At 57.1% G+C, this 10,906-nt stretch overlaps 1 long non-coding RNA gene across 1 annotated transcript in view; it reads right to left on the reverse strand.

The window, feature by feature from the left end:
- The window catches only part of LOC125925860 (uncharacterized), an 18,368-nt gene extending 8,016 nt beyond the window's left edge, over positions 1-10,352 (reverse strand). The window contains exon 1 of the long non-coding RNA XR_007458910.1: positions 9,662-10,352. This is a non-coding gene — a long non-coding RNA (uncharacterized LOC125925860). The remainder of the gene's footprint in view (positions 1-9,661) is intronic.
- Positions 10,353-10,906: the final 554 nt, after the last annotated feature.

The raw sequence follows: 10,906 nt of genomic DNA on the forward strand, positions 1-10,906 counted from the left end.
CCCTCCCTACCTCTCCCCACCTACCCCACCCCACCTACCCCTCCCTGCCTACACCTCCCTCTCGCCTGAGTCCTGAGTCGCTGAATCCCAGGCTGCCTACCTGTCTCCACCTACCCCTCCCTCCCTCCCCCCCCCCCCCCCCCTCCCCACCTACTCCTCCCCACCTACCCCTCCCTCTCGCCTGAGTTGCTGAATCCCAGGCTGCCTATGGCTCCGGTGCAGACTAGAGAAAATGACAAATAAAACAGGTCCCGGATCGGACACAGCCCCACCCACGGCCCAGGCCTGAAGCTTGGTCGTCCACGGTGCCCCTGGCAGGATTCGGGGCCTCTGGGACCCGGGGTGGACACCCAGCGCAGCAGCCCCGAGACCGGGCTGACCCCCTGGGACCCCTCCCCAGGGAGACGCCCGCTGACGGTGCCCTCGCGGATGGAAACAGTTACCACTGAACCCGATCATCGGCTGCTTTATCTGTAGAACCTCAGCGGCGGGTGAGGGGAAAATCCCCGTTTTCGTGGCGCTCTGCAGCGTTCAGTGCGTCCACGCGGTGTGTCCCGTGAGCCTCACCGACAACCATGGGGGAAGGGGCAACTACCCATCCCCTTTCACCGGTTTTCTCCTCTGGAAGCGTGAGGTCCTGTCCTGTGTCCGCGTCCCATCTTTCACAGTGGTGCACAAGGCCCTTCCGAGTCTGCCCGGCCCCCAGCCCTTCACTGGCCTCATCCTCCCCCCAGCCCCCTCTTCCCCTCTGCTTACTCAGCCCCAGCCACCCCGGCCTCCTTGCCGCGTTGCCTTCCACCCCAGGGCCTTTGCACATCCGGCCTTCTCTGCTAGAACACTTCTGGACGCTCTGTGGCTCTCTCCCTCTCTTCTTCAGGTCTTGCCCCCACGTCACCATCTCGGCAAGGCCCTTCCTGACCACTCTGTTGAAAGATACAGCCCGCGACCAAGCCCACGCTTCCTTTCCTTTTCTCCATGGCACTTTCCATCAAACACATATACCTCGCTCCTTTTACCTCCTTGAGTGTTTTAGGACTAGAAGGTCCTGCAGGGCGGGCGGGTGACCGCTTCCCCAGCCCTAGGACGACGACCCCCAGGGCCACGGCAGGTGCTCCCTCAATACCGGGGGAAGGAATGGCTGCTCAGCCTCCCTTCTGCAGCCTACGCCTCTGGGCGGCTGGCTGTCCTTTCTCCGCAGCACACGGCGGCTGTGGTGTAACCAGATGCCCTTGAACAGCAGTGTGGAGAAGGGACAGTCTCCTATTGGGCAGCGGTGGCCATCGGCAGCCAAGCCCCTGCGGTCTGGTTACCTCCTTCTGCAGCAGCTCAGTAATTTACCCCCCAGGCACCTCTTCATCACCGAGACCCCCCTTTTGTTCTGGGAGCAGCATCTCCTGGAGCCTTTATTCAGATTACTTTTTGTCTGGGAACCATGTCTGTGAGACACCCTCAGGCTTCACTTTGTCCTCACCTGTCGGCCTTGGTGGGGGGGGGGGGGGGGGGGGACCAGAGACCAGGTAGGAGGCCAGGAGAGGACACTGGGGACCGGAGGAGTCCCAGGCGTGCGCCCGCCGTGCAGAGCCCCCTCCAGGGTCCAGGGACGCAGCGCAGGCACCGGGGGTCCAGGAGCAGCGGCTCCCAGCACACGATGCCGGTGCCCGTTACAGGGGTGTGTGTACCGCCTGGCCCCCCCGGGGACGTGGTCTGGCCCGGCCCCAGCCGGCGGGTCCCTGCAGCGATGCTAGGGGCAGGGGGTGGGGGTGGGGGGCGCAAGGCCAACGAGGTGATGCGTTTGCTCCACTGAGGCCCTGATTTCCTTAATCACCACGACAGAAATGAGCTTCTCACCTGCTTGGTGGCCGGGGCGTCATTCACAGCCCCCAAAGGCGGGAGCAAGCGGGGCACCCACGGACAGGTGAACGGATGAACGACACGGGGTTGGATGGAATAGTAGTAAGTCTTTTTTTTTTTAATGTTTATATTTATTTTTGAGAGAGAGCGTGAGCAGGGGAGGGGCAGAGAGCGAGGGAGACACAGAAGCAGAAGCAGGCTCCGGGCTCTGAGCTAGCAGTACAGAGCCCGATGCGGGGCTCGAACTCACGGACCGCGAGATCGTGACCTGAGCCGAAGTCGGACGCCCAACCGACTGAGCCACCCAGGCGCCCCTCTCTATCATTTTGTAAAAGCAGTCTCCATGCCCAACATGGGGCTCGAACTCACGGACCGCGAGATCGTGACCTGAGCCGAAGTCGGCCGCTCAACCGACTCAGCCCCCCGGGCGCCCCGAGTTGTATTCAGTGTTAAAAAATAAGGAAATCCTGCCACCCTGCCACCACATGGGCAAACAGCAGGACCGTTACGTCAAGTGCAACGCGCCAGTCACGAGAAGGCGAACTCTGCGTGATTCCACGTGCACCTAGAATGGCCTAATTCAGAGAAACAGAGAGCAGAGTGGCAGGGGCCTGAGGCCGGGGGGCACGGCTGGGGGGTTGCAGTTTAATGAAGGCACGGTCTAAGTGTGAGAACACGGAATGTTCTGGAGACCGACGGCGGTGATGGCCGCACGGCACTGAACGTGCGTAATGCCACCGAAGCGAACGCCCAGACGCGGTTAAAATGGTAAATTCCAGGCACGTTGTACCACCACAGCAAGTTTTTCGCATCTACGCTCAGCGCTTAGATGCGTGTGTGTTTGGGTGGATTTCATCCGCAGAACCCATCGGCTGGGGCACCTTTCGGTATTTACTTGGGGGAAGGGGCAAGAGCGTCAGGTCCCAAGACCTAGTTCCTGCGTTGAGACTCCCGCGGCTCATCTGGCAGCCACGTGGCTTCTGGAAAGTCAGCGGCTCTAGGCAACACGTTCTCCTCGTTGGTAAAGTGGGGACAATGATCAGGCCTACCCCGTGTGGCTCGCTATTAAGGTCAGAAGGGGTAAGGCAGTAGGCACTCGGCGCAGCTCCCGACGCGCAGCAAATCCTCCAGAGCTGCCCTCGGGGACGTGGACGACCCGGTCCCTGCCCCTGCCCACTAGCGGTAACGATACAACAAGGTTAGACCGTGAACATATCCACAGGCGGGAGACAGGAGACCACGACAAGAACCCAACTAAATAAAAATGGTCATTCTTGAGGGGGCGCCTGGGGGCTCCGCCGGTTAAGCGTCCGACTCTTGATCTCAGCTCATTTCTTGATCTCAGGGTCGTGAGTTCAAGCCCCGCGTTGGGCTCCATGGTGGGGCGTGAAGTGTCCGTGACAAAAATTCTTTTTTTTAATGTTTAATTCTGGGAAAAGATCGTGGTCATCCTCGAAAAAGGACGTGGCTCACATCAACCGAGGACACCCTTAGGTGCGGACCGTGCCTGAGGTTGGCCAGGGAGGGGTCCCCCGTGGTCACCCCCAAGGACCACTTCCTGGTCATCCCAGAGGAACTTCTCGTGGGAGACTCTGGTCACTCAGATCTTAGCTGAAACGTTGTCTCCTAAGAGACTTTTCCCCTCACCTGACCTACAGTAGCCCTTCCAGTACTCTTGAGGCCGTTACCATTACTTTCTTCGGGAGTACCTAAGGGTATTCGATATTATCTTGTTCACCACCTGCCTTCCCCCTCCCCGGAGTGGAGACTCCCCAAGGGCAAGGGCTCCTCTGTCTGGCCAGCACGTGGCAGGTGCTCAAGGTGCCTGCGTGAGTGACAAGGCCCAGGCATCTGCATTTTGAGTTCCCACAGTGATCCAGAAGTGCACCTGGGTTAGGGGCCCGAGGCCCAGCAAATCCAGCCTGTCACCTACCTGACATTCCCCAGCTTGTGATTCAAGTACTGGTGACTCAGCCGGAGCGATGGAGACGTCAGCGGGAACAGCGGGACCGCCTGCTCCTGCTGGCCCTCCCACACAACCCACCCTTACAGCGAATCCCAGGAGACCAGAGCCTGTGCACCAACAGCCCCGAAGTCCACAGGAAATTACAAGAGGTCTTTAAGCAAAAGAGTGACCCAGATTATTCTTTTTTTATTCAAGGGACCTAGAATAGCCAAAAAAAAAAAAAAAAGAAAGAAAGAAAGAAAGAAAGAAAGAAAGAAAGAAAGAAAGGAAGGAAGGAAAAAGTCCTGGAAAAGAACAAAGATGGAGGGCTCACACTTTTTTATTTCAAAACTTACCCTCTTGTAGTAATCAAGACTGTGGTACCAGCACAAGGGTAGACATATAGGTCGATGGGATGGGATTAAGTCCAGAAATACACCCTCACATTTACAGCCATCTGATCTTTGACAAGGGAGCCAATACAAATCAATAGGGCCAGAAGAGTCCTTACAACAAATGGTTTTGGGACAATTGAATATCCACATGCAGAAGAAAGAAATTAGATCCCTACCTCACACCATATACAAAAATTAGCTCGGAATGGATCAAAGACCTAACTGTAGAGATAAAATGACAAATCTTAGAGGAAAAATATAGACATAAGTTTTGAGATTGATTAGGCAATGGTTTCTTAGATATGATACCAAAAGCATAAACAATCAAAGTAAAATATAGCTACTTTGGACTTCATCAGAATTGAAAACTTTTGTACCTTCTAAAGGACTTTAAAGAACACTATCAAGAAAGACAGAATACAACCCATAGAATTGAGAAAAAAATTTGCAAATCAAATATCTGCTAACAGACATGTTTTAAAAATACATGAAGAACTCTTACAATTCAATGATAAGAAGATAAATAATCCAATTTTAAAATGGGCAGTGGTGCATGAGTGGCTCAGTCGGTTGAGCGTCCAACTTCAGCTCAGGTCACGATCTCGCAGTTTGTGAGTTCGAGCCCCACACTGGGCTGCGTGTTGACAGCTTGAAGTCTGGAGCCTGCTTCGGATTCTGTGTCTCCCTCTCTCTGTCCTTTCCCCGCTCATGCTCTGTCTCTCTCTGTCTCTCAAAAATGAACAAATGTTAAAAAAGATTTTTTTTTAAAAAAATGGGCAAAAGATCTGAATAGACATTTCTCCAAAGAAGATATACAAATGGTCAATAAGCCTACGGAAAAATATGCACATCATTAGCATCAGGGAGATGCAAATCAAAATCATACCACTTCATACCCACTAAGTATATAGTAAAAAAGACAGACAGACAGACAGAAAGACAAAGAGAGAGACAGAGACAGAGAAATAATAAGTGTTGACAAGGATGTGGAGAAAACGGAACCCTCATACTCCACTGGGAGGATTATAAAATGGTGCAGTGACCTCGGGAAATAGTTCCTCAAAAAGTTAGACACCGAGGTACCATATGACTGCTAGGTATATAGAGAAATGAAAACATACGCCCTTACAAACACTTGTATGTGAACTTCATAGGCAGCATTATTCATAGTTGCCAAAAGGTAGAAATAACTCATTTGGTATTCAGCCCATCATCTGGGGAACGGATAAACGAGATGTGGTATAACCATCCATCCTGCAGAATATCATTGGCCCTAAAGAGGAATGCTAACATGGTACAATATGGATAAGCCTTGCAAACATCACGCTAAGTGAAAGAAGCCAGTCACAAAAGAGCACCCAGTGTATGATTCCATGAATATAAAATGTCCAGCATAAGCGAATCCATACAGACAGAAAGTCGATTTGTGGTTGCCTAGGGCTGGGGACGGAGGCAGAAATGGAAAGTGACTGTCGGTGGCCCGGGGCTTCTTTTGGGGAGGATAGAAATGTTCTGAAGTTGGTTGTGGTGGTGGTTGACACTGCGAATACACTACAAACCACTGATTATCCATTTTCAACAAATGAATCACACGGTATGTGGATTATTTCTCAATAAAGCTGTTGCATTTTTAAAAGTTTTTAAAATGTTTTTTATAAAGCTTTTTTTTTAAGTTTATTTATTTTGAGAGAGAGAGAGAATGAGCAGGGGAGGGGCAGAGAGAGGGGGACAGAGGATCCGAAGGGGGCAGTGAGCCTGACATGGGGCTCGAACCCACGAACCGTGAGATCATGACCTGAGCTGAAGTCGGAAACTCAACCGACTGAGCCACGCCGGCGCCCCAAGCTGTGGCATTTTTGCAAGGTGTTCTGCAGCTGGACTGGAGCAGGAGAGCACGAGGGTGACAGGACAGGAAGGGGGCTGCTGGGGGAGTTCAGGGTGGAGCCCAAGGATCCTGTCACTGACGGAGCTTGGGCGTGGAGGTGGGTGTGGCTCCTTCTTAGTGTCACCTGTGTGGCCACGTCCCGTGGAGGTGGATACTCCCGTGGAGTATCTCCTTTATTTATTCTTTCCCCAGAGATCCGTTAAGACGGGCACAGTTCATGTGCTGTGAAACTGAGGCTCAGAGGGGTCCAGGGACCTGCGGGGTCACACAGGATTGGCGGAACTGGGGTCCGAACCAGGTGGCCCCACCCCAAAGCCTGCATTCCTCCTTGTTCCTTCTGGGCCAGGCGACGGGGAACAGGGGACACCACTTTCCAAGAAGGAGGGACGAGGGCTGGGGGTCGAGGAGCGAGTTGGGCTTGGAGCAGGAGGAACTTGCAAGGCCTCCGGGATGGCCAGTAGGTATTCCATGTGGCCACGGGTTACGTGAAACAGGAAGCCTAAAGGACAGACGTCCGTGTCATCGAACACACCTGTTCTCCCTGGGAGTGACCATCACACAGAAGTGCATGGGAAGTGCTCCCCATGCTTGGGGAGGGAAGAGGAAGAGGAACCAAGGAAGGAGGTGGAGAAAAATCCACAAGTCAAAGGAAAGGCGGGAGGGGTGAAAGGAGAGAGGGTGCCAGATCTCAGCCCTCCTGGAGGGTGGAGACTGACAGAGGCCACTGCCACCAGGGTCCGCGTGGAGGGACACGGCCAGACGGCAGGTGGGTGGGAGAGGGGCACGGAGACATCTGTGTAAAAACCACCGAAGGAGATCCCTTTAAAGGCGCCTGGTCGTGAACGGAGGAGAGGATCCTAAGAAGAATCACGGACTCTGCCTCCAGGGGTCAAGCCTCTGCTGGGGTCCGGGGTCTACGGGCTCCCGGGTCACCCTTCCCTGCAGGGGGGGTGCAGACACTCCCTCTCCGCCCCCGCCTCTCAGCCCAGAGCAGGGGCAGTGCTGGCAGGTCTGGCTTGCCTGCTTTGGGAGCACAGGACAGATTTCAGTGATAAAGGACAGTTCGCAGACGTTCGGGAACCGCAGAGAATCTCTATCGTGATACAATAATTTAAATCATTCCGAAGTTTGGATTGTGCTCCGAATGCCCCCTGCCCACAACCCCTCCTCGTTGAGCTTGAGGAAACTCTGGCTTAATGCCAAAGTGGCAACGGCCGCCCCAGCAGCCACCTGCGGCCCCGGCCCCAACCGGCGGCACCTGCCCTTGACCTCTCCCAGCTCCAAGCCTCAGCCGCCACCCGCCTATGTCCCAAACGCCGCTCTCTCGAGTCACACCCTCTAGGCAAGAGCAGGCTGAGTGAACAGCACCCCACCCCGTGCTTCTGGGTCAAGGTCCCCAAGGCCCCCTCACGTCACTGTTACCCCAACAAGGGCCTGCCCAGGCTTCTAGTTCCAAGGCAAACCTGGGAGCCCTGCACCGCCATCAAGCATCTGCTGGGTGTGACAGACAGCGTGGTTCCTGCACCTGCCAGCAGGCCAGCACCCTGGCCCCGCCCCAGGGTCACTTCACCTGTCCCTCTAGTCACCCCTCTCTGCTCTAGGCTGGCTTGGGTGCCCCCCCCCCACACCAGCCAGCAGGGGTGGGATTGCCTGGTGCCCCCCATCCCACAAGCCACTGTTCCTCCCAGCCCCCTCCTGGGTCCCCTGGTGTCTGCAGGGGGGAGGGGGGACTGTCTGGAGGGCAGGTGGGGCAGGGGACGTGGCCCAAGCCCACAGGGACCGGAGGGCGCTGCATTCAAGCACAGGAAAACCCAATTGGCCAAAAATACACGAAACAATCCCCTAAAAACAAACTCCCTTAGGCAAGCCTCCTTTGTGGCTCGGTAGCCCCGCCCCTGCCCAAAGCGGTGCAGGTGCCCTGGGGTCTCTCGCGGAGCGCAGTCCCCCCACCAGCATCCTGCTCCTGGGCGGACCCCGACCCTGTGACCCCCCCTCCACCCCCGCCGGTTCAGAAATAGCCTGGTGGGCCCCTGGGGGGAGGGGACCCGGGAACCAAACAGGACAGGCCGGCAGGGCAGGTGCGCGGGGTCTGGCCTGGCCGGAGTGGGGCTGACACAGTGGGAGCCCGGCGCCCACCCCAGCTAAGGTGGTCAGGCTGGAGGCCCAGCCCCACAGGAAGGGCAGATAAGATCCCGTGACCAGCACTGGCTGCCTGAGGCGCTGGGTCAAGAACGAGAATGAGTCTGAGGATGTAATTCTGCCCGGCAAGAAGGATCTCCAGGTGCCCAGGGGCGGGAGGAGGTGGAGACTCGAGGACCACAGATTTTCCCTCTAAATTAAAACGTCTGTTTCCATTGAGCGGACAGTAAATAAAGCTTGACCACTGGGGTTTCTCCTTTGCTGAAACTTGTTAAAAAACAAAAAAAAACAAAAACAAAGACTTCATCTTGGGATTTGCCCACATGAGGAAATTCTGAGCAACTCTCGGTTCCCCTTCTTAAGGACGGGACCCTGGAGGCCTGTCTGGGCATTTATCCAGAGGCCCCCACCCGCAAGCCCACTGTGCGTCCTGCAGGAGGATGGACCCGAGGTGTGGCCGCACAGGTGCTGCGGTCCTGAGGCCGCCTGGGCCGCAGGTGCAGAAAAGAGGGCAGAGTCGGGGGCAGAGGCGCTGGGAGTGGGGGGCCAGGGGACGCACAGCCTGGAGGGAGCTGGCGGGAGGCCTGGGCTGGGGCAGCAAGAGGGGTTCTGTGTCCCTGTCGCCTCCACCGTGCTCCCAAGAGAGCGGGAGTGAGGCTCCCTGGGGTGGCCTAGGTATCTAATGGCCTGGGAGCTGAAGACGGAAGGTGACGCACGAGTGGGGTGGCTCAGGGCACAGGGGGGGCCAGGGTGGGACGGGAAGTAAAATCGGAAAGAGGGACCTGACCCCACCCGCTCAGCCCAGGCTTCGGAGAAGGAAATAGAAGCCTCATCTTTTTCTGGGTGAGCAAAGAGGGTGTGGCCGGATCTCCTGCCCCGTGTCAAGACGGGGGGCGGGGGCGGGGCCCCCGGGGTTGTGGTCTGGCCCCCCCCCAAGCCTGGCGCATCCTCCCCCTGGAAACAGGTGTTCTCCTCCAGAGTCTCTGGCTGCAGGTGTGCGGTGCCCGATGGCCCTGGAACCGCGCGGGGGACGAGTGAAGTCAGGGGAAGGGCCCCCTCACCGCCACCCCCCCCAACCCCCTGCCGCTATGCCGGCAATGTCACAGGGTGGTTACACAGTCAGGTCAGTGACAGAGACCCGAACTTTTACCCACAAAAAGGCGATTCATCGGAAAGAGGACGAGGTGGCAGGAGCACGGTGTCCGGGCTTTGGGACGCCAGCAGAGCACCCCCCCCCGCCCCCCCGCGCTTCCCCCCCCCCCCCCCTCCACAGTCGTAATCAGAGCCCTTAACGTCATCGGCACCCTGTTGAGCACTTGCCAAGCACAGAACTGACAATGTTACCTGGTTTCGTCGTCATGACAACCCCGTGCGGTATAAGCATGATTGTCACCACCTCCGTTCTGCAGATGTGGGACCGAGGCACAGAGAGGTTGAGTAACTCACCGAAGGCCACAGAGCCAGGACACGGAGGGCCAGATTCTCGCACACCGCTCTCCTGTGCCTCCTCCGTCAGGAGCTGGACAGGACTCCCCCCTAAATGTGCCTCCTGCCCTTGCCGAGTCCCCTCCCTGTGACCTCAGAAGTCAGCAGGGAGGACAGGCAGGAAGAAGGGGGAAGGGCCGCTGTGAGGCACCTGGGCGGGTTACCGTCTCTACGGCAACGTCACACGTTTCCTGGGCTCAGCTGCACCACAGCCCCCAGAGGAAAGGGAGACCCAGCAAGAGAGGACAGGCCTGGGGCCTCGCTCACCTCGGCCGGGGCGTCGCCGGCACAGGGGCTGCGGGCCTGTCGGGGCACAGAAGTCACAGAAGCTCCAACTTCTCACCAGGCCTTTCTGCGCAAGTCCCGTGTCCACGTTCTCCAAGTCCTGACCCTCGAAGCCACCAGAAGAGGCCGTGGGGCAAGGTCCTCGTGGCTCCCACGTAAACCGCCTGCACGGGTGCCGCCCTCCCTGCGGCCGCCACCCACTTCCTGTCTCAGTTCTCTGGGTGCAGCCGTCGCAGGGCAGGGGCAGGGCGGGCCAGGAAGTTCTCCTTCCCCCGGGGAGCCAGTGCCGGGGTGGGGGTGGGGGCAGCAGCGTCTCCAAAACCATGCACCTGTTCCCAGGCTCCTTCCAGAAACACACAGAACTAAACACCTGGCCCCTTGCTGTGGCCCCCGTGCTCCTCGATGAGGCCCTGAGAGGCCCCCGGAGCGTTTCCTCGTCAGTGGCAGGAGGGGTTTGGCCAGGGGACCCCTGGAGGGCTTGCTGGCTCTGCCCCCCAAGACTGTGAGTGGAACCCCCTGCAATGCATGCAGAAAACTCTAGGAGGAGTGACGAAGGCAGACTCAGAGAGGGCTTCTTTAAGACCGTGAGTCCCCCTAAGTTAGGGGCGGGGCCCAGAAACTGCTTTCTCGCGAGCTCGCGCCAAGACCCAAGACCATACGACCGACCGCAGACCCTTTGCACTTGTTCCACGAGAGCCCTTGTGCCCCCGCTTTCCCCCAGACCGGCGCCTCGCTCCCTCCGTCTCACCTGTCTCTGCCGAACATTCCTCGGAGGTCTTTCCTGACCATCTGGTCTAACAGACAAACTAGTCGTTTTGCAGAATCGGCACGTCCTGAGCAACGTTCGGGAAACACACTAAGAAAGATTTCGTTGTTAGCCTGAAACTCGGATGTAACTGGGTGCCCTGTATTTTCATTTGC

This window comes from Panthera uncia, chromosome F1 (genome assembly GCF_023721935.1).
Source record: "Panthera uncia isolate 11264 chromosome F1, Puncia_PCG_1.0, whole genome shotgun sequence".
Classification (NCBI taxonomy): Eukaryota; Metazoa; Chordata; class Mammalia; order Carnivora; family Felidae; genus Panthera; species Panthera uncia.